Source organism: Meriones unguiculatus (genome assembly GCF_030254825.1).
Source record: "Meriones unguiculatus strain TT.TT164.6M chromosome 13 unlocalized genomic scaffold, Bangor_MerUng_6.1 Chr13_unordered_Scaffold_28, whole genome shotgun sequence".
Lineage (NCBI taxonomy): Eukaryota > Metazoa > Chordata > Mammalia > Rodentia > Muridae > Meriones > Meriones unguiculatus.
In genome coordinates, this window is record NW_026843644.1 from 7,517,286 (window position 1) to 7,542,081 (window position 24,796).

At 41.8% G+C, this 24,796-nt stretch overlaps 1 long non-coding RNA gene across 1 annotated transcript; it reads left to right on the top strand.

The window, feature by feature from the left end:
* The first annotated feature begins 8,309 nt into the window (after positions 1-8,309).
* LOC132650652 (uncharacterized) lies at positions 8,310-21,359 on the top strand. The gene is made up of 3 exons (XR_009588884.1): positions 8,310-8,362; positions 18,687-18,773; positions 21,214-21,359. It is a non-coding gene; the product is annotated as an uncharacterized LOC132650652 (long non-coding RNA).
* Positions 21,360-24,796: the final 3,437 nt, after the last annotated feature.

Here is a 24,796-nt window from a genome sequence, read left to right on the forward strand (position 1 = left end):
TAACCTGATTGATGTGCGCAGTAGGAACTGAACTTTGGTACTCTAGAACAGTGGCTGATTAATTGGCTAATTAATTGGATAAGAGCACCTTTTGCTCTTGAGGACCTGAGTTTGTAAATGTGAAAAGATCTGCCAGCAAAAGATCTCCATTTTTAGTTGTTAATTACATGTAAACTGCAGACAGAATGTCTCTTCTCTGGATAGAAGTACCCTGCTGTTTAAGGTTGCAGCCCTCCACTTCTGGATAGCCATTTGGAGCTATGCATTAAGGTGCAAGACTCCCTCTCCCCACCAGAGCCTCTTGATCTCTCAGATGCCACCAACCACATTTGATGGATGGCCTTGGACACAGCCTAGCTAACTCTCCACACCCTTCACCTTCGGATAATTATTTGGTACTGTGTTCTTGTTCATATGATAGGAGTGTGCTGTTTAATGCAAATCAAGCATCCTAGACGTGCCTAATTTTAAACAATTATATACACCAATCCTCAGAGCACCCCATTCCCAAGGGATATATTGTTGGGAGCCACTGTTCTAGCAGCTGCTTTGATGTTTAAATCTCAGCAGAAACACTGATTTTACCAGGCCTTCACTGAAGTCAGGGAAGAATTTCCAAGTCCATCTCCTTTTGTTTTGACAGCAGGTGGGATAGCTTGTCAAGATCACACCTCTTGTTTCACCTTCTTGTAAATTTAACCCATTGTTCTGAGCTGTTTTTACTCTGGCTTAAAAGCATTCTGCAATAAAGCCAGGCTGCTGATTGAGTCTACTCTCCACCAGAGCCTCTTGGAAAGGTCCCATGTGTTGTGTGTTAGTTTATGTATTTTAATCCTCACTTCCAACTCAAGAACCGTTTGACTCTGCTGGCAGGCTCCAGCAACATATAGCCTTTGTTTTCTTGAATTAAAGTAGAACTTGCTCTCTGCAGTGGTTCCTAAAATGTCTGATCTCAGTCATGTTTGCTGGCCTTCCAAGCTTTTCACCTAATCTTTCCCTCCTGCTTTCCTGGGTTGGTGGGAAACATGCCCTGAGGCTGGAGGAGAAACACCTTATCTCTGAAATGCTTGGGATAAAAAGTTTGAAACGTCACAGCATTTCTTATTTCAGATGTTTCTGGATGTGAGATGCCTACACACCCAGTGCTTTGGGGGTGGGACTCTGTAAAATGAGTCACACCTAATGTTTATTTCACAGTGATGTTGCAGGCAAGCCTCAGGTTACAGAATCTTCTCAGTTGAACACAGTGGCCTATGGAGAAGAAATAAGAGCAGAAATTTGAGGCCAGCCTGTGTAACTGCCCTCCCTTACAAAAGAGAAAGGAGATTTAAAGAAACTACAAAATTTATAGAATCTTCTTTGCCACCTTTCTTCCTTGTAGGCTCATTCGATAATCATTACCCATTGGAGACCATGCTGCACTCTAAAGTTGATATTTCCATAGATGTAGGTTTCAAATCTGAGACAAATGGCAGAGGTGCCTAAGTATCACATTAAACCTAGCTGCCAATTTACTCCCAGAAATCCCTCAGTCATTCCAAAGCATAATATGGTTCTTTTGGCTGGCATACCCCACTCCCTACTCTGAATTTTCCTGCCCAGAGTCTGGGCTAAGATCTCTTCCCCTTATCAACTTGTAGATTGTTTTTGCAAGGTCAGGTGAGATGTTTTTACTAATGACTAATGTAAAAAAAATCTTAGAGAACCGTGTAAAGTTAAGAAAATACCCTCTTAGTAGTAAAGCCAGGGACTCTTTAAGGTTGATGAGCAGAAATAAAAGCCTAAGGTAGCACTTGCTGACTGACACTCTCCAGCTGGGCCTGTAGCTGAGACAACAGTTGATTTCCTTATACTTGTTTTTGCCCTCAGCTTCTTGATATGTTTTAATAAAGTTATTAATGAGCAGATGCACACCCCACCCATCAAGATTTAAAGTAGAGGTGGCTTATTTTTTATATAAAAGTTTAGATTTGTGATACTTTAAAGACTTTCATAAGATTATTTTTATTGTAATTGATTCTTGATTACCCCAAAATTCACCTTGCCAGTAAAGAAATGCTGGCTCATCTTGTTAATTTATCACAAGTTGGTTAAATACAAGTGCATATGGGGTCTTGTTTTTTATATTTGTTTTCCACCCATAATACATAAAACATTTGATCATGTGAAGGTATAGGGGAATATGTGGGTTTTTTTCATATATTCATTGTACTCACTCACTTAAAGAAAAATTGAGTGTAACCATATTGTGTGTTTAGCTTGAAAGATCTTGCTGGGATAGATAAGCTGTGGAAAAAGAGTAAAAGTGTGGTCCGAACTGGCCTTCTGGGTCTTGTTCCATCCACCAAGGTGTATGTATGTTGGGTGGTTTGCACCTCACTCTTTGGAGTTAGTTTCATCTGAAAAGATGTATGTATGTAAGGTTGGGATGGAGCTTGCTCTTTTGTGTTTGTTCCATCCATCATGATGTATGTATATGTAGGTAAGGTGGTTTGGTGCTTGCTCTTTGGAGTTTGTTCCATCCACCTATATGTATGTATGTAAGGTGGTTTGGAACTTACTCTTGCAAACAAACAAAAATATTCACTTGAGTGCTCTATCACATCCCAGAAGAGAGCCTCAGATACCAGTGTAGATAGTTGTAAGCCTCCTTTGTGGGTGCTGGGAAATGAACTCAGGACCTCTGGAAGAGCAGCTGGTGCTCTTAACCACTGAGCCATCTCTGCAGCTCCCAAGTGCTTTTCTCTTATACTGCTCAAAATCCCCTGCTTGGGGAATACCACTGCCCACTAGGGCCTAGAACTTCCTTTATCAATTAACAATCACCATTTCTGAATTTCAGTAACCTGATAATTACTAACTGACCATCTTCACACCTAATGGACTAGCTTTGATAGCTCAGTATGGCCAAATTCCATGTTGTATGATTGGCTTTCCTTTATGATCCCGTGGCTGGAGCTGCAGCCCTGGCCAGTGACACAAGAAGGAGGGTTCATCTGCCTCCTCCTTTGTGGCTAGACTGTAATTGTTGGTTCCACCATATGTGTGCACTTTGATCTCTAGTATATACATGATAATGTGTCTCTGTCTCCCTCCCTCTCTATCTCTCTATTTTTAATTTTTTTTTTAAGATGTGATTTCTCTGTGTAGCCCTGGCTGTCCTGGAACACCTCTATAGACCAGGCTGGCCTCAAACCCAAACATCCACCTGCCCCTGTTTTCCAAGTGCTGGGATCAAAAGTGTGTGCCCCCACTGCCAGGCTCCATATCCTTCTCAAATTTTCCTTCAGAAACTTATTCTCAAAGACCCACTGTGGTTCTTCAGACGGTTCACTGAAGGAACGTATAGTCTTGCTGTACAGATCTGTTTTGGATGAAACTAATGGTGGCCAGTGCCTTCACCATGTGCTTTCACCTTCTAAAACCCATTTTAATTGTCACCTTGAGCCCTAGGAGGCTCATCTGAGAGGAAAGCTTCGAATGAGGAATTGTCTAGATTAGTTTGACCTTATCTGTGGGGAATTGTCTTGGTTATTCACTGATTAAGGAGAACCCAGCCCATTTCAGGTGGCACAATTTCAACTCCAGAAGTTTTGGGCAGTGTAAGAAGGCTAGCTAAGTGTGAGCCTGTGAGCAAGCAAGCTAGAGAGCAAACCAGCAAGCAGGGTTGTTCCTCTGTGGTCCCATCATGACCTCCCTCATTGATGGATTGTGACCTGGAAGTGTTAAGTCTAATCCTTTTCTCTGCCAGTTGCTTCTGGGTAGAAAGTTTTATCATCACAACAACAAAATGGAAACAGAATGGCACCCACCTCTGTAAACCTCTAATGAGGAGTATCAGTCTCATAAAAGATCCCTAGGCCCAGATTTATTAGTTCAGTTGGTCTTGTTATAACCAGTTCTCGAGCCCCCAAAAGATCTCCAGGAATCGACTCCGTTGCAAAACACATGAGGGTCTTTTTTATTGAAAAATTACAAGCTGCAGCTTGGGCTACACAGCCCCACTGCCGAAGCGCCCAGGTTAGTTGGGTGATATATAGATTCTGGTTCCTCCCAGCATGCCCAAGGCAGGGGCAATTCCTGCCTGGCAAGCATCCATTGGTCAAAATGCTACATTTTGAATTGGCTATAGGAAGGTCCCCAGACCATAATGACCTGGTGTCCCTCCCTAGGGGGATGGGCCAGTGTCCTAGCAACTGTTATCTCTAGTAGGTGGGGAAATAATGCAGTAAGGCAGTCCTTCCCCTCAGGGCATCAACAGACTTCTTCACCCACATAGTTTAGACCTTAATAATAGCTGCTAATTTTTAATCTTTTTGCTCTCTCAGTCTCTTTGTAGTCCCTTCTTTCATAAGATTCCCTGCACTCTGCCCCAAGATTGGCTATGAGTCTCAGCATCCACTTTGATACCCTGCTGGATAGAGTCTTTCAGATGTCCTTTGTAGTAGGGTCCTGTCTTGTTCCTTATTTTCACTTTCTTCCAATGTCCATCCCCTTTGCCTTTCTGAATGAAATTGAGCATCTTACCCAGGGTCCTCCTTGCTTAGCTTCTTTAGGTATACATATTTTAGTATGATTATCTTATAAGTCTAATATCCACTTATAAGTGAGTATATACACCATGTGTCTTTGTGCTTCTGGGATAGCTCAATCAGGATGATCTCTAGTTCCCACTATTTGCCTACAAATTTCATTTTTTTTTAACTGCCGAGTAGTATAAATGTACCATAATTTCTGTATCCATTCCTCAGTTTAGGGACATCTGGGTTGTTTCCACATTTTGTTTCCGACATGAACTCAGTGGCTGGCTCTTTGATCACCTCCCCCTGAGGGGGGAGCAACCTTACCATGCCACAGAGGAAGACTACGAATGACAGTCCTGATGAGACCTGATAGGTTAGGGTCAGATGGAAGGGGAGGAGGTCCTCCACTATCAGTGGACTGGGGAAGGGGCCTGGAAGGAGATGAGGGAGGGAGTATGGGATTGGGAGGGGATGAGGGTGGGGCTACAGCTGGGATACAAATGAATAAATTGTAATAAATTATAAAAGAAATTACAATAGTTGGTGTATTTATCCATTATGAAAAACTGTATGAAATAAAATATAATTACACATACACACACAAAGAACTGATGAGGAAGGGCAGACTATCCCCCAGCCAATGATGGAGATTCCTTAAAGCTACTTTCTGTTCTTTTCGACTTCATTTCTCTGTAGCTAAATAAGGCTCTCCCAACTGGGCAACTCTACCTGTCATGGAGTTCATGAAGGAAACATTTTAAGCGGCAGAAAGATAGAGGCAGGAGGTGAAGAAACCGGCAGTCAGCACAGTCCCACCGAACCCTCAAATACCCCCACTGATATCCAATTAGATCAGCACGTCCTCCTAAAATTCTCACAGTAGGCACAGTGCATGGAGAAATGAAAGGTTAAATAAAGTCAGGGGATGGAGACATGGTTCAGCTGACCAAATGCTTAGCAACCACAAGAAAATCTGAGTCCCCTCTTCACCACTGCTTGAACTGAGGTGTGGTGCTGCACACCTGGAATCCAAGCACCCAGGAGTTAGAGGCAAGATGATTGGATCAAGGTCATTTTAGTTTATATGTGATTTTAAAAGACAATACAAATGGGAGATCCTGTCATACACACACACACACACACACACACACACACTCACACTACCCTTTCCCCCTCTCACTTTCCTCTCTCTCTCTCTCTCTCTCTCTCTCTCTGTCTCTCTCTCTCTCTCTCTCTCTCTCTCTCTCTCTCTCTCTCTGTGTGTGTGTTTACAGAGGAATGTGGGTCCTCACGGAGGCCAGAAGAGGGTGTCAGATCACTTGGATCTGGTGTTACAGACCATTGGGAGTAGGCCAATGTGAATGCTGGAAACTAAATTCAGTTCCCCTGGCAGGGCAGCAAGTCCTCTTAACTGCTGAGTCATCCCCCCAGTCCCGATTTTTAGCCTGTAATTTGTGACACTCATTTTCCTGTGGAGTTTGTGAAAACATAGTCCAGTCAAAACAAGCGATACAGAAAGGAAACACTAGTCACTGATTGGCAGTAGAATACATTTATGTCTCCAGCAGAATTTTACATTTTAACTTTGGGTACATATCATGTGTGCATCTTAGTTACTTTCCTACTTATGTGATTGAAGAGTTTAAGTTAGCTTGGGTGACTACATTTTGAAAGGAGAAGCCACAGAGAGAGACAATGCAGCCACTCCTGATGAAACCTAATAGACTAGGATCAGAAGGAAGGAAAAGAAGACCTCTCTTATCAGTGAACTTGGGGAGGGGCATGCGTGGAGAAGGGGGAGGAGGGGAGGAGTTGGGAGGGGAGGGTGGAGGGAGCTACATGGGGGAGACAAAATGAATAGTGTAATTAATAAAAAATTTTAAAAAAAGTCCCCCTCCAAAAGAAGGCAGAGTGGTATTCATGTAAAAAAAAAAAAAATACTGTCTGTGTCTGACTCCCAGTGACATAGGAAAAGCTACCAGGGACAGGACTTTTTACTGTAGTAGCAGGAGCAGCTACTGTGTGTTGACTTCATGGATAAGGGGCGGGGCGATGACGTCACAAAGCTCCTGATCCCAAAGGCAGTAAGGAGTGGCAGAGAGATTGACAGGGAGAGCAGGGGAAAGGCTGTGTGGGGTCTGAGGACAAAGATTTCTCGTGCCTACTTCCACGCTCCTCACCAAGCCAACTGCTGGTAATCAAGGAACACATGCATATGATGCTGGCAACAGCACTCAGCGGATTCTGGGATTTGTAGGCGACTCCTGGGCCACGGTCTAGGCAACAGAGAGGGAGAGACGCAGGCTCGTGACTACAAACAATCCCAGTATGCATGGCGCCGCCTGGACGCCATTTTTGTAGTTCTAGTATACAATCCCAGAAGTCCCTGCTCCGAAGCCATGTTTGTAGTTTTCGCGCCGGTGAGTCTCAGCCGCGATTCCTCTTGGGACTCTTGGGACTTCCGTGACCAGCAAGAGCTCTGAAGTGAGAAACGAAGGGATAAAGGTATGTCTGTGACTAGAAGGTTTGTGTTTACATCCCCGTGGCGGAGGCCAGGGAGATGGCGGGACGGCCTTGGTGCCTCCGAGCCCGGAAGTCTCGACTCTGCGGGGCGGATCTGGAAGCGAAGCCCTAAGGGGCGGGACTTCCGCCAGAGACGTGCTGCTACCCGGAACGGTTTTTCCAGGTCAGCAATCTTCTTATCCCAAGCAGTTATGAATTCATAGTCCTGCTCACACGTGGGGTGGGTGCGGGGAGGAAGGGGAGAAGGAGGGATTTCGGGGTTCCCCGCTTCCCTCTTCTGTCCGCTCCTCGCCTTCCATCCGTCCGCCTGGAGTCCCCCAGCTGGTGGTGTGGAGGGCAGAACTTCAGGCAGAGGGTTGGCGGGATGAGAAGACGCACAGTCCTCTGCTCCCTCCAGGCCTGCAAGCTTCCTGGGGGAGATGGGTGCACCCCGTCCTGGGTGAGGCTGTGCAAGACCTTGTATTGGTTGTTTTGGCGCCCTCTGCTGGCCCGCGGGTGCACGAGCAGGGAAGATCCTATAAATAATTTTTAGGGGGCTGGGGGTTGAGTAGGTAAGGTGCACAGGGCTTAGTTGTTAGGGTGCTGGGGACTCAGTACATAAGCATCTAACCGCCTCTGCTGGGCTGAGGGCATATACATATGGGCAAAGAGAAAAAAAGAGATGGAGGAGGAAGAAGAGGGAAGGAAGGAGAGAGAGAAGAAAGAAAAGGAAGGGAAGAAGGAAAGAAAGAAAGAAATCTGTTTGGCTTTGCAGAAAAACAGCCAGCTAATTGAAACTTGGGTACTATTTGCTGTTGATTTGCTGAATTTGAACCAACATACACAGGTAAATGTGCAGGTATTCTGTAGTCATATAAGTAACTTAAGTTTTTTCACATGGTAAATAAATTATTTTCAACCAGAAGGAAAGTGTAGAACATGGCAAACCAACACATTTTATTTTGAGTCCCTATCAAATAGGAATGACTTGATGAACTTTTTCAGAGGAAGCTTCTCATATTCGAAGACAAGAGCTATCCCTGGCTTAATGAACTTTCTGTCTTCTGTAGCCTCCCAGTACCCAGGAGATTTTTACTTCCATAAATTCTGGATTGACAGGATTTAATTGCTCACCTCCTGCTTTGCTATGTGAAAATCATGACCCATACCCAATTTCTATAGAGATTAAACCAGAAGAAAATGATGTGGTGACCATTTCTAAGCCCAGCTATTCCATATGGAATGCAGTGTCCCATGCCCTCCATAAAACGCTGTTGAACAAAATTGAAATGGGATCTAAAGCATACAGAAACATGGACCGGCTTCTTCCATGCCAGGTAAGCCTCACTGGTAAGCAAGGGTAGCATCAGGATCTTATATTATTGGTAAGTAATTCACTGTCATCAAGCCAATAAAACATTTTCACCTTATAGTTGAAAGTACAAAATAAAATGGAAAAAGGTTCTGTCAACATGTATGTGTATATATCTGTATCTTAAATGATTTGGAGACTGCAAGCACTCACTTGAAGACATTTAATTTGAATGTCTTTCAACAAATGCTTTCCTAGTGTGAGATGAAATTCTTAAGATATATGTGTAAATATGTAAAAATACGGCAAGTTCAATAACCAAAATTTTCATGATTTCATGGAATATGTCCAGTGCTATAAGATATATATACGAGAGGACTGTATCCAAAGCAACCATTTCACATAAAATAGAATATATTTATGGCAAAAAAACCATAAAAAGATTCTTTTGTGGACAATAAATAGACTGTCTTAGAGTCACAAAAGAAAATTCTGCTCAGTTCCCTCTCTTCATCCACTTCTGCTGTCTATTCTGTTTTCTATTCTGGGTGACATTCTGGCACCCTCCTGTGGACCCTTCTTGTTATTTAGCTTCTTTGGGTCTGTGGATTGTAGTACGGTTATCCTGTATTATAGATCTAATATCCGCTCATAAGTGAGTATATACTATGTGTTTCTCTCTGTGTCTGTGCTACCTCACTCAGGATGATTTTTTTCTAGTTCAATCCATTGCCTGCAGTTTCCATGATTTCTTATTTTTAATAACTGATGAGTATTCCATTATGTAAGTGTACCAGAAGTACTTTATCCATTCTTCTAGATTTGAGGGACACCTAGGTTGTTTCCAGTTTCTAGCTGTTATGAATAAACAGCTATGAACACAGTAGAACAAATGTCCTTGTTATATAATATAAGGGAACAACTTTTGGATATTATTCCTGGAGTGCTATGGCTGGGTCTGGAGGTAGAACTATTCCCAATTTTCTGCAAATGCACCAGATTGATTTCCAGAGAAGTTGTACAAGTTTGCACTCCCATCAGCAGTGGAGGAATGTTCCCTTTTTACCACATCCTCACCAGAATATGTTGTCACTTGAGTTTTTTATCTTAGTCATTCAAGTGGTGTAAGATGGAATCCTGGAGTCATTTTGATTTCTGTTTGATGACTAAGGACTTTGATGATTTCCTTTAGTGCTTCTCAACCATTTGAGATTCCTCTGTGATGAATTCTCAGTTTAGCTCTGAACCCCATTTTTAAATTGGATTAGTTGATTTGTTGGTGTTTAATTTCTTAAGTTCTTTGTGTATTTTGGATTTTTAATGCTCTGTCTGATGTAGGGTTGGTGTTGCTATTTTCCCAATCTGTTGGCTGCTGTTTTGTTCTTTTGATAATGTCCTTTGACTTACAGAAGCTTTTCAGTTTCTTGAGATCCCATTTATTAATCGTTGATCTCAGAGCCTGCGCTGATTTCTTCTATTGTCTCCCATGTTACTGAGTTCCAAACTTTTTTCTACCTTGTCTTCTAAATGATTTAGAGTCTCTGGTTTTATGTTGAGTTCTTTGATCCACTTGGACTTGAGTTTCTGCATGGTGATATACAAAGGGGTCAATTTGCATTTTTCTACAGGCAGACATCTAGTTAGACCACCACTATTTGTTGAAGATGCTGTCATTTTTCCATTGTATGGTTTTGTCTTTGTTGAAAGTAAAGTTTTAGTAGGAGTGTGGGTTTATTTCTGTGTCCTTATTCCAATTGTACAGGATTTGTCTTCTCAAGGGTGTTTTTTTGGTTCTCTGACTATTATTTCTTACCTTTCTCAGACCCATGAGACTTTGGGTATTTGTGGGCACCCCATGCACAAACAGCCAATGTGAAGGTATTTGGGGGAAATCCTAATAAAAAATCCTATTGTTTTCCTGAGCATATCTTAAATGATAATATAGGAACCATATGCTGAGATTTGGTTGACCTCACTGTTTGTCCTTGTGAAATATTGAAGACTCTGGAAATCAAGGCAGGGCCAGCATGGCTCCTGTTATCATGCTTTGCCATACTTGATTCACTTTAGGACACCATCCTAGGGAATTTACTCTTTTCCATCTTCTCTGGAGAGGTGCACCAGCTTGGGTGACCCCATCAAAAAGGAATTCACCAATTCCATTTTGATAACTACATTTGCTCAGGAAGAAAGAAATAGCTGCTGGGTTATAACATTCATTTTGGTTTGAGAAGATATTAGGATTGTAAGAAAGGAACTTTGGGACCTAGAAAATCATAGCTACACTGAGAATTTGCTGTGATGAATGAGAGGGGAAAAAAAGGCAACAATACCAAGTTACATTGATGCTTCCTGTTGTGTGTTTTGGAAGATGTCACATTATTTAAACATTTTGTATGATCGTGGTGAAAGCCACGCAGTTACTACTTCCAGGATAATAACAGACATTTTCCTGGCTGGTTCAGTGATGTCAAGCACACATCAGGAAGTGTTCATGTTCTTAGAAGTGTTGGAGATGCTTCACTGTCATTTGGAGCTAGCTGGAAGGTAGGGGTACTGATGGTTTTCTGGGTTTAGGCTGAGCACAGTTTGGGTGAATGTGAAGACTGGCAGGAAGAGCTGAGCTGCATGTCTACTTCTGTGGCTGCTGGGAGTGATGCTACTCTCACAAGCACAATTCTCCCTCCCTGATTCACCTGGACAGTCTACCATGCAGAGTGATTATTGGGTTAAAGACTATAATTTTATTTGAATTCCACTATAACACTGGTCAGTGGGCAGCCTCACTGTGATTGTCTGGTTCATACTGGCCATCTTGGTACATGATGATGGTCATTGTATCAAAGGTTCTTATACTTCGTGATAGGTGCATGTGTTCTGGGTGCTAGCTAGTGAGTTTTTGGCAGCGTAGGCTCTTCAGAAATTATAATTTTGTCAGACATGGGAAAAGAGTAATGCTGTATTTTTTTTGAGTGTGTGAAAGTGGTGCATGTAGGGGAGAGTCGTTTTAGAAAACCTTCCACATGTTCCTCAGAATATGAATTTTCACCAGAGATGAAATTGAGTAACAGGAATAACATCATCATTTGCTATTTAAACTTCACTAAATATTGTGATAGTCTTTTAAGAGGCCATGACTGAAGACATATGCATCCTCAGATATTCCTCAATAAATGGAGATCAGTGGGAATTTGCTCTCATTTGATACCAATCAGGAGCCAGAACCAAATCCCTCTCCAAATTTTTTCTGTATGTGGGCCATTAAAATGAAAACAAAACAAAAATTGTTCAAAACTACTTCAGGACCTGGAACCCTTGTTATTTGAGAAGGAATGAAGTGGTCCTCAAGTGTGTGTGTGTGTGTGTGTGTGTGTGTGTGTGTGTGTGTGTTTGTCCATTTACACATCCGGGAATGGTTTGTTTGGTCTTTATCCTTTGTATCAAAGTTGCTGCACCTTGCCCCTTTATGTACCTGGGTGGGTACACCTGATCACCCTATGTGTTATCACCTGTGGGATCATAACTGCCACAGCACTGCAGAAAACTCAGAAACACAAAACCAGCCCAAAGCACAGCCATGTTTTCCTCCAAGAGTGAAGTAGTGTCATGTACACTTTATGCTTTTTGTGTGTGTGAGCAGAGGAGAGCAACTGAAATTGTGCATGTTCAATACAGGTCAATTACTTGTTTGTATTAAAATTTGGAATAAATTCTCTCAAGTTTTTTTTTTTTTTTTCTAAATTAAGGGAAAACCTGTGTCCTCCATAGCCTGCAGCAACAACTTTTAGAGGTTGAATACAGGTGCAGGGGCCCAGGTAAATGCCTTAGCATCCCCCTCCCCTCCACTCCCTTGAGCTTAATTCTGGCACAGGGTCCCTCCATGCTTAGGGCAGAATAAGGCCATTATCTTTCAGTGGTTCATCCAACGATGCCACAGGACTAGAGGATGTGGGTACTCAAGACAGTTCTGTCTTTACTAAATTAAAATATATAGTATTAAAATTATCACATATATAAATCTAGCTATTAGGTGCAGGAGCGCTCTGTCTTTATGGACACGTGCACATCACCAGAGGGAACCAGATGTTCATGCACCACCCTGTTGTCCCTGGGGATCCAACCTGTTGTCCCTGGGGATCCTGGGAAAGAAATAGCGATTCTGTGTCCCTGTCTTTCCTGGACTCGCTTTCTCTTCAGGAACATACTGAGAACCGCCTGCCCCTGCCTCCCCAGTGCTGGGATCCTAGGTGTATGCCACTGCGCCGCCTTTTGTTGTTGATGTTGTTTAATCTTTAAAAATATTTATCAGGGTGAGTGCATTTCTGCCTTCCCGAGAGAGCAGCGCTGCTTTGACTGGGAGGGCCGCAATTACAAAAAAAAGGGGGGCCGAGACCCCAGGATTCCTTTCCCATAGACGAGGTGGGCGGCCTCTGAGCAGAAGAATGCAAACTGCACATTCTTCCTCTACACAAGCTACTTCCAGCAGCTGGTGTTTACTTCCATTACCAGGGGGCGGGGCGATGACATCACGGAGATGCTCCTAGAAAGGTCTTGATTCCTAAGATGGCAAGGGGCAAAGGGAGGGGACATTTACAGAACCGTGGGACCGGGGGAAAGGATGTGTGCACTGGTTGGTCGGTGACTTCCCAGACCAGGGCCTCTGCAGCAGTGGAAAACAGCTTCAGGGCGACTTCCGGTCCAGGCTACCCTACCAGGGAGGGAAAACAACCCAGGCTGCCTTGTGAAGGCATAAACAATGCCCGCAGCATTCTGGGAATTGTGTTTCTGCGCCTGCACCACGTTATGGCTTGGCCGTAAGCGGAGATGACTACAAACAATCCCAGAAGTGTTTGCTCTGCACCCCGCCATGTTTGTAGTTCTCATTGAGACATGCTTGTAGTTCTCACAGAAGCTTGCTGTGGGCACAATGCATTCTGGGATTGTTTGTAGTTCTCTGACTTTGGTGAGCTCTTTATTGATCAACGAAAGGAGTAAATGGCTCCTGTGCTTTGCAGGTTTCTGTTTACAGTTCAGAAACATGGTGGCCCGGGAGATAGTGGGGAGGCCACCGAGCCAATGTCCTAACTGCTGAGTCATCTTCCCAGCTTTTTGTTTATGTCTCAGGAATGCCTCGGAGTGAATATTCTCATAGTTTAAAAACCCTTGACAATGGAAATTGCATTACCTACCCAATTTCTCATCTGCACTCATTCAATTTAAAGCCGAACAGTACACACCATGAGCATTTAAAAATTCGCGTGTATCTATGCGGTGTCCTGTGACAATCCATTGTGTCTGCAGTGCTCCTGTTGTGCAAAATGCATTCTTCGGGAGTCTGAGGACACCTGCACTCATTTGCATAGACCCTTCTGGCCTCAAACTCATACATGCTGCCTGAGCTTCCCTCTTTGCTAGCTCTTCAGTCTTGCCATTTACATTTCAGGGGAACATCTACTGACACTTGCAGGGAGACATGGACTAGAGAATTTATTAGCAGGGCTATGGGTGCCTGTGAGTCAGGATGGCAATTTCACCACTCATACTGATTTCCAGGGCAACAGAATTTCTTAATCTATAGACAGATTTGGGATTCACAGTGTGACTGTCTTAAGCTAGTGGTATACAAATAACACAGAATTTAGGCTCATTCTGGCCTTTTCAGTTTGTTTGTATTGATGGAACTGAGGATGGCAGGGGTGGCGCCATTTTGTTTCTCAGACTCTATCTTAAGTTGACTGACCTTGGAATGATTTGGTCACCACCTTTGGGTTCCGAAAAGGGCCACATGGCCCTCCATCCTGCAGGTTTTGTGGATACCACAAAATATGTAAATAGATAATTATAACCAGGCCTCCACCCCACATGTTATCATAAATGCCACAGAGTGTGTTTGTGGATCCTCCACTCCACCCAGCTGGCTATCATAGAGATTGCTATCTGTAGGTTTAGCCAGGTGGCTTGGAACAATTAACCAAAAGGTTGCTGAACCTCCTACCCAAAACTTATTCTTCTCTGTAACTCTAAGGCTTGGAATCCCCCGCTTGCCATTTTTTCCTTTAAAAAGTCTGCCTCCCTGAGATTCAGAGCCTCACTTTCTAACCTGCTATGTTGGGGAAGATTGGCGGCCTGAGATTTAGCTTGAATAAAGATCCTTCTGTGATTTTCAATGGACTGGACTCCTAGTGGTCTTTTGGTATCTCTCAGATCGGGCACAACATACCTACCTTGTCCTCATAGAAAACTGGGTACCCTCCCACCCTTTACAGATAGGGGTGCATCTGTCCCCTCCAAGATCCAAAGATCATAGAAAACTGGGTATTCTGTCACCCTTTACATATAGGGGCACATCTTTGGTCACTCAGATAGGTAACTGTCTAGGAAAGAAATAGTCCGAGATAATCATTCTGGAAAATTTTGGTAAAGTCTGCCTCTGTAGCAAGAGGTAGGTGAGGTCTGCCCCCACAGCTAGTAAAGAGGTCATTAACAAATTCCACTCCCAGCCTTTTGGATTGAATGCAGATAGTTTATCTTCTGCACTGAGAAGAGGCCTTTGCATGTTTAACATTCCTGGTTTCCCTAGTGATCTGTGGGTACAAGGACCTTTGTGGTTCAACATCCTGTTGTTCAAAGTGGAGTTTTCCTGAAAGTAGGATAATTAGCATCAAACAAGGATGAGCTCCCTAATTGCTTTTCCAATACAATATGGTCAGTCCTGAAACCATATATACACAATCAACAGAAAGGGACTCAGCAAGTTTTATTCAAATATTTGAGCATACTTATTTACCCATACTTAGCATGGAAGAACTCGCCTGGGAAGAATAAGAAGGGATAGAGAGAGGACAAGAAATGAGTAAAGCAATGTAATATATTTTAATTAAAATATATAAAAATACATTTTAAATTAGAACATGGCTAAAGAGATAGTTTAGCAGTTAAAAAACAATGGATATTGGTACAGAAGATAGAGGTTCCATCTCCAGAAACCACATGGTAGCTAGCCATTTGCTCTAATTCCAGACAATGTCATCTCCTGCCATCTTCTGGCTTCTGTTGTTACTGAACATAGACACACTCAGAAAAACACCCATGTATATAAAATAAAAATAAAGCTTAAAATTGTAGTAATCTCTACAGAGATATCACAGCAGTGAGACAGACAGCAGCCAGGGCTAGTTAAAACGAACTCTTTCTACTTCTGTATGAAAGTAGCTGCAGCATTCCTCTGAACCAGCCATCTCATAGGCAAAAACAGGCTCATTGTGAAGTTAGACTAGCTCAGCAAAGCTGCTCCTCTAAGAATAGTGTCCATGGTGCTGATAGGTGACTTCCTTAATATTTTCTGAATCTGTATTCTCTGTCTTTGTATGTGTGAGAAAATGGCCTTGATACTTCTATCTGTGAAATCATACAACATGATTGACAGGTAGCGCTGGCCTCATGCAAATGATTTCTACTGTCCCTTATTTTCATCTAAGACCTTGTGGTACAAGATGAATATTCCAGAGGCATTTCTGTCCACTTTTATAATTTACATATGTTTCTGCATGACTTTGAGCTAAGATGCATTTAAATATATCTCCTTATACACTACCACCATGTTAAGAAAATGATTTAACTTAGCATGCTTTAACACAGGCAAACCTATAATTGAACTTTTCCAGATTCCCTAAGTAAAACATCAAAGCTTCCTTTATTAAAGAAAATCATGCTTTGGAAAAGACTCCCATGCTCTCCTTTCCTGCCACAGGAAAAAAAAAATCTTTCTCAGCTCTTCTGTTTTCACTGTTATGATGGCTATTCTAGGCAGCCAAATTGACTATATGTCTGGAATTAACTAAAACCCAAACTGTTGTGAAGTGGAAAAACTCTTCAATCTAGATCTAGATTTTTGATGTGATAAAACCCACCTTTAATCTCATCCACAGTCTCTGATGGTAACATACATACATATACACACACACTCACAATACATACATATAATATTGGAGATGGCAGCTCTTTTTCTTTGTCTCCTGGCCCTACCTCTGTCTAGCAAGCTCATTTTTTTAAACCTGGCTTCAAAGCTTATTTCTTAAGAATTATGGTATATACTGAAGACCATCTGAGACATCCAGCTACATTGGCTGAACCATTACTGTATTTTTGTTTTGTTTTGTTTTTAAGCAAAATCCAAAACATGATGTCACCAATAAAGATGCTGGAGTCAGATACCTGGGTGAAAACTTACTATCCCAGGGAGGCAGAGAAAGTACCCAGCCTACCTTCCTACTCAGCCAAAGGCTCAGAAAACAAAACAAAACAAAAACTACTTCTCCTTCCATGCTTTTTAAAAATCCTCTCAAACTGAATGTCCCTACATTCTATTTCATGTGAATCTTTCCCAACTGGATGCTTGCTTGGCCTGTTGACCTATGGTTGAGTTTATCTAAGCCTGTTTCAACAGAGAGCTTGTGGATTAAAGGTATATGCTTACACTAAACCACTACAACTAGAGACAGATTTTTCCAGGATACCATCTCAGGGTTCACAGTATAACTAAATAATCCTGTAACATGGGTTCTTCAACTTCCCATTGGTATACAGGCATTGTTGGACCAGTTGGAACACAGCCTGTGAGCCATTGTAAAAAACCCACTTTCTACATATGTACATTCATTCCATTTGTTCTGTTCAGCTAGAGAATCTTTACTAATACAGATGTTTTGTTTTGTTTCCCTTCCCATTTGCCTATGGCTGCTAAAAACCCTGCTCCACAAAGTTTGTCATCTGTTAACTGTTTTTCTCTCAGGGTGTTCACAGGTACCAGGTGAAATGTAGGTGCAGTTATCTGAGCCCAGTATGAAGCCACAAAACACAAATCTTGTTTCTTGAAATTTCTCTGATAGGGAAGGTCCTCCTCCCCTTTCATCTGACCCTAGCCTATCATCAGATCTGGCTGTATTGTCTTCCTCTATGGCCTGCTCCCCATTTAGGAGGAGGTGATCAAAGAGCTAGCCACTGAGTCATGTCAGAGACAGTCCCTGTTCCCATTACTATGGATCCCACATGGATACTGAGCTACCATGGGCTACATCTGTGATGAAGTTCTGGGTTATCTCCATGCACGGTCCTTGGTTGGAGAATCAGTCTCAGAAAAGACAGATGGAGTGGGGCATGGATGGAAATGAGGGAAGGATGATGAGACTGGGAGGGATTGAGTGAGGGGGCTACAGCTGGGATACTAAGTGAATAAACTTTAATTAATATAAAAAATAAATATATTCTTTACATTAAGAAATGAAATATATAAGGAACACACAGTCCCAACCAAAATTCTGCTATCAGCTTTTATACTTTTTGCCAAGCGTGCATTTTGCATTTATTACAAAACACAATTCATATTGTTCTCTGAGAAGACTATATAACTCCTGTGAGAGTCATTTATAAGATCTAATAAATTCCTTTGTAGTACTTGTAAATCACTATAAACTAGACATTCCACCAAAGATGAATATGATTTAGCACAACTTAAGAATACTGCAATCATTTTGTCAGAATTTTTTAATTGTACTGAATATGTTCTCTAGATATGTTAATCATCTCACAAGAATGGGGTTCTTGGAGTATGTGATTCCTACCTTTTATATTTTAGGTTTAAAAGCTTTGGTAGTAATATACATATATACATATATATACACATATATAAATATATACATAGGTATATATGTGTATATATGTATATTATATATGTACACATGTATATATGTATATATATATATTATATATATGTATATTACCGCCAAAGCTTTTAAACACCATGGCAATTTAATAGAGAAGTCACCTTGATTTGTATTTTGTTCCTTAATTATAAAATGTATGAATAATTAAAAACGTTCTCCTTACCTGTTAATTATTCTAGGACCCCTTCCATTTGTCGGACAGATGGGTATCTCCACTGCAGTTGAGTAATGGGCTATAGAAGCCTGATTCTCCAGGAGGAAGAAGCAGAAGCACCCTACTGAGTGCTGTGGGGGAGCTCAGGCAGGCCCTGAGAGCTTGAGTTGGGGAGCCTAGGGTTTCCTCCCACAGAGGGGAGCAAGTAGTGGCTGAGTGGCCAGGGTGGGAAGGCTAGGCGGTCCCAAGGCTGTTCTGAGGCTGGGTGTGCAGGCAGATGTATAGACTATAGGAGGACATGCATTAGCGCTGCTGAAATGTGAATCTGCAGATCTGGCGAAGACTCAGTCCTGGACTGGAAGCCGGGGTCAGGGACTACTGGGCTGTGTACCTTCTGCACATTCTAACCCTAAGGGAGACATCCTAACCATAAGGAAGGGGCTCCTGTCACTCAAGTCTCTCTGTCCAATCAGGGCCTCCGGCCGGACCCCCCAGTAATGAGATGGGGCGTGTCTTTCCAGAAAGCTTTTCTGCTGGTTCAGCTCCGAAATCGCGGCATGGTGAGTTCGGGGAGGAGAAGGTGGCTGATCGGTGGGAGCTGGTGTTTGGGGTCTCTTCCAAGACTGGTTGGTCAATGGCGGCCCCTGGGGAGGGACCTTGTGGTCCTCGATACTCGCTGGACCCAGTGGTTGCAACTGAGTCACTCCAGTGTGGGAGCCGCATCTGCGCAGAGCATTTGCAGCAGGGGTTTGTGGGCAGAATCACCCTTGTGGCTGGATGCCAAAGTCGGAGTACATCAGTTTGTCTTCGCTATTCCAGTTTCTCTCATGTCTTCTACAAGTTTTGCTCTTAGCATTTAACCTTTAGGTGTGAGATCCATTCGGAGGTAGTTTTGTGGGGGTCGTAAATGGCATCTCGTGTGTTGAATAGCACTCAAATATTAAGCTGTGATGAGGAAGAGTAGAATTGATGATGTAAAGGATTTCCAGTGTGTGGGAAATAGTAGGTGACACTAAACAGAATTTAGCCAAGGGAGGGCTGACTCTAAATCACCCCACAGGTAAATAGTATGCTAACCAGGCCTGTTAGAGATTAGCATACTAGCATATACATGTTGACCGGGCTTGTCCAGAAATTTGGCCCCAACCCTAGCAAAGGAGAGAGACAACTGTGATTTACAACCAGCTACCAGGCAGATCCTCATATCAAAGAACAGGGCACTACCAAGGTGCTCAAGGCGGTCTTATAGGGTCACTACCAACATTACAGCCTGTGGTGACATAAAGGTGTTAAAGTAACTTTTATTCCCCTGATGTAATTGTCCTCCAGGAGCCTACTGCCTTCATCTGCTAACCTAGGCCTGGTGCTGCATACTTCTAGCCTCCAAACAATCCAATCTAGGCCTAGAATGATTTCATCCTCTGAGACTTAGTGCTGAATTAGCTCACCCTTTCTAGTTCTTTCTGAACTCTTGCTGGCCTGTTCAACTCAGCTGTTCTGGCTCAGACTCCCCTCCAAGGTGACTGAATCAATCTGGCTTTTCATAGTTTGTGACTGAATTGCTCCACTTGGCCTCATACTGACTTTGGCAATATGTCATAATCTTGTGGATGCTTCTCATTCTCTGGCTCTGTCTGTCTTCACCTGTGTCTAGTTTCTCTCTTCAACTTGTGTCTGTAAAAGGCTCCCAGTAAAACTTTTTCTGAATTCTGAAAACTCAACTTGACTGCATTGCCTCTCAACTCACTGACTCAGCTTAACAGCCTGATTAGAAATGGCTAGAACTCAAACATCTGCATCTCTCTGTTTCCTGAGGGCTAGGTTAAAGGTTTGTACCACCACACCCTGACCTAAGCTTTTCTTTTCCTGAAGCTTGCTCTATACCTGGCTGATTTTGACCACAAAGATCTGTTTATCTTTTTCTCCTGGGATTAAAGGTGTGTCTGTATTCCAACCAGATCATATAGACCTAGAAAGTCTTTGGATATGATCTCTTGCCAGAACAGCCATGTTCTGAATTAAAATTCATTTACCTAAAGTTCCATTTTTTCTTTTTGATTAAAGAATAGTTTTGTTTTGTTTTGTTTTTTTCCCACAGGGTCAAGTCTATACTGGTTTACAATGCTTTGAAAAGGAAAAACAAAACAAAACTTGTGTTCATGTCTGACCTGAATAATGAAGGCATTCCATGAAGCCTATGAATAAGGGGAATGACATAGTTCTTTCTCAAATCCATTAACATTCTTGGCATAGCCACTAACAGACTGAGGCCTACGCCTTGAGAGCTTTCACTAAGTTATCCATGTATTGAAAATAAAATAGAGTTCCTTCTCAAAAGCCAGGAACATATTTGGGAGTGTAATACTGTCCATTGTAGTTACAGTGAAAGGATTTGCGTGTGGAGCATGGTTTCTGCCTTCTGTTCAGAACAGGAAGAACAGTTAATTATGTACAATTGCTGGGTGAAACAGGGTAGGCAATAGCAAAACCAAAGAATAAAGTTTAAGGCAGTCAACTGTAGGAGTCACCCTATGAAGAAGGACATGATTCCCACAGGGTTGGTGATTTTTAAATTTCTAGCATGTATTAACTATTGCATATGAGTGAAACCAGATTGGTGAGTGTTCAATTAGATGGAGCTAGTGAATATTGAATTTCCAAGTAGGTCTATCCTATACATTTATTTATAGTCTTCCTAGACAGGGCTATGGCTGCTCAGAAATTTGAGACTCAGCTATTTGCAGTAGCTTTATATGTCAGGTTACCAATCTCAGCAGCTAACACTGCAGGTAGAATCAAGGTCAAACAGTGTCTGATTAATGCCATTAGCTCTACCAGAGCAGGGCCTGCTTTTGTTCAAAGTCAGTATACCTATATATTTTTTCAATTATATTTATCTTTCTAAAAATGCCAATTGTTGGTATTATTTACTAAGTTTTATTTTCTTTATGCATCACTGCTCTAATCTCTTATTTCTTTCTCTTCTCCAACATTTCCCAGTCGTTAAGAATTTCATTTCTGGGACTGGAGAGATGAAGCACTGGTTAAGAGCACTGTTTCCTCTTCAGAAGGATCCGGATTCAATTCCCAGCACCCATGTAGCAGATCACAACTGTCTGTAATGCCAATTCCAATGGATCTGACACATTCACACTAATGTACAGAAAATAAAATTAAATATTTTTAAAAAAAAAATAGTTTATTTCCTATTTCAAAAGGGATTTCTTATTAGTTTCTGTTTAGAGCAATGTCTCCCAAAATTCAGCCTTTCTTCATGAAGTGTATTTATTTAAGACTTTCTTTGAACACCTAATCTTGCCTCTGTGTCCCAATGTCTTGCCACTCATTTCAGGCTGTACCTTAACCTGGTCAGTGAAAAGAGACCAGTGAATGAGGTTCCTCAAACATCCCTGGCTTTCCTAGGGTGGGCAATTACAAACAAAGAGGGATCTGTGTATGAATCGGGCTCACTGACCAACTTTGAAGTTGATGTCATCAAAGCATAGAAAGGGATGGAGAAGAACTTTCCTGCTTGGACAGGAAGTGTCAATTATTCAATTTTAGATGGTTAGGAAAAGTTCAAACTAGCAATAGTTGGAGTTCACAGACCAAGTCAATCAAGATTCTGGAAGAAGAACTAAACTCATTTCTAGAAACCAAATTTCCGTAGTTACATTGGTTCAACAAACACAGTTCTGGACAAACTGGTGTGGCCAAGCCTAACAGGCCATTTTGGTTACCTGGTCTTTTTCATCTATCATTTACTACCCTGGACGCTTGGTCTGTCTTTACCCTGTCCCCTCCTCCCTTTCCTCATAAGGCTCACAGTCATGTACCCTCTAGACTCTCCCTGATGTCCCTGCCTCTGGCTATTCTGTCCCTTTTATGTATAATAAACTTTCTACCCTCTCATACCGAGAATCATCTATGTCCTTTCCTTTTTTTTTTTTTTTTCATACATTTCCCAGTTACCACTCCTCACTTTCAAATTCATGGTCACTTTTTGCTTTAATTGTTGTTACTCTTTTACTTTGGTTTGGCTTCAGGACTTCTCAGCTATGAGGTAGAGATTACTGCACTGAACATGATTGTGTGTTGGAATGTGCACACAAAGGACCCTGTGACTTGGATGAGGAACTGTCTCCTTGTGTCTTGGAGACTAGAACGTTGTACTAAAATACAGATTTCTTAGAGTAGGGCTCTGTGTGTGCCTAAGGTGTGGGCCCAGCTGGGAAGGTCTCAGCTGCCTGAGTCATTTGATCTGATCCCCCAGTAGAGTAGCTGCTAGTGTCCTTAAGCACAGCTGGGTGGTCAAAGGAAATGAGGGAATGAGGGACCCTGGGCAGACCTGCCTATCAGCAGCACCAGTGTGAGGTAGCTCATAGTTTCTTTCCAGGATTTTTCTCTGATGCATCTGAAGAGAACTGTGAGGGGTACCACAAAGCATGCAATGCTGAGTATGTGAATCACTGTCCCCAAACCAGGAGGAACAGGTCTGCTAAGATCTCAGAGTCTGATATGTTGGTGCTGAGACCGAGGGTCAACTGTCGTTCTGTTGATCTATGTGGTGGCTTGGGGAGCAGTCCTTGGTTGCTGATTCTCCCTTGAGTGTGGATTCCTTAGGGGTGGTTGGTGGTGGGCTGGTAGAATTCCTCTGTAGCCCTGGCAGTTTAAAGCTGTGATGCTTAAAATATCACTGTCCAGTGTCCACATGCACATTGCTTTTGGTGTGTGGTGGGAAGACAGATTGGAAAACTGATGGTCTGCTCTCTAGAAGTTCTGAACCTTGCATTCCACATTCAGGTTTGTGTGGCAATTTTTATAAATAGTTTTGAAGCTGGTAGAAAGAGGGCGATGTACATTCTTCAGCCATTTTTGTTTAGAAACTTTAATTGCGCAACTTTCAACCACAGTGATGTGATTCAGGAAAATTTAATTTCAGGACACAAAAGGGGTTTCTGAGATGCAGAGGTTTTTAAGGTGTGCATGGGGTTGGGTAAGTAGATAAGGCAGTTTCCACATCTTGTGGCACAATCCATGTGGAAGTAAGCAAACAGGAAAACACGCAACACATTGGTTAGTGTGTGGCTTTCAGTAGTAGGGCTGGATTTGCCTGAAACCACAAGAAAGCATTAGGGGCTGTAGAATCATAGCTCACTTTTTGATCAATTTATTTCCACAGAGCGCTCCAGAGCATAGAGCATGTGGTCTCTCCTTTTGGAACTTGATATACAGTAGCTGGTGGGTCAGAATTATACTTTAGAGGTCAGTTTGAGTTGCTTTTGTACGAATTTTGAAGTCTGTTTATTTAATTTCTATATACATATAACTATAGGTAACCTTGGTCAAGTACACATTTTTCCTGGCAGAGTTTACTTGGGTCTTTTGAGGAAAATTTGAATATCTTTTTAGGCTTACGATTTTGGCTTTTTCTCTTCATCTCCCAATTTGTCACAACTGTTTTACACATTCTTGATAGTTGTAGCTCTGAGATACATTCTGAGGTCACAGCTGCCCATGTGTGTACTCTTATTTCATAATCCTATTTGGAATTCTGTGTTGTTTTTCATTGCACATAGCTTTGGAATCAGCTTTCCTCTTAGAAATTCATAGAAATTTTCTTTGGATTCTGTTGAATTCATGTTGAAATAGAAAATAGCCATCATCTTAGTTTTTTTTAAATACATCATTCCATTGGTGTTGTTTAGTATACAAAGGTAAATGATATCCTACATGACCATTTCTTTAGCAAACTGCGGTTAGTATATAAAATTGAAAGTGATATGAAATAATTTACACAGCCATAGAAAGAAGACTTCAGAATAGAGTTTACGGACACAAAATACATTATTATGGTCGTGAAAGCTATCCCACCAAGTATAATTTGAGAAGACAAAAAGTGAAAATAAAAAATGGTCCAGAATTGAACAATAAATTTGAATGTGATATGGGATCGTGTATTAGCATACAAAATAATCTCTTGATAGAAGAATTTGGGATTTCCCACAAATACAAACTAAAATTAGGTAACATTAAGTTGTGTTGTTATAGTTCATGTAAAACTGCAAATATTTAGTGTTTGTAATTTGATGCATTTGCAGATAATACCTACACCCACATCCTCTCATTACCAAAAACAACAAAATAAACCATGTTTTCACACATTCTCATTGTATCCATGTTTATGTGTGCCTACATTGCATGGCGCTCTCATAAAACGACAGAATTGCTATGGATCCCAACAGTCTTCTCAGTAATTTTTCATGTACTTTTATTAGTTTTAAGGAATTATCTGAATTCTCATGCTTACTGCATTTATATTTGTGGTGGCACAACTTTTAAAATAAACTAATTCCTTAATTTTTGAAGTCACGCTTGATGCCTCAGAAGGACAGTATGATAAATGAATGAAAACCATATCAATGGTTAAAGGATTACACACTTATAAAAGACTTTCACAGTCAGTGCTCTATTATTGGTCATGAAACAGTGTATAATTACAGCGTAAGCAGTGTCAAATCAACAAACCTCTCTCTCTCTCTCTCTCTCTCTCTCTGATTTCACTCTTGCTGCATTCCTTTTT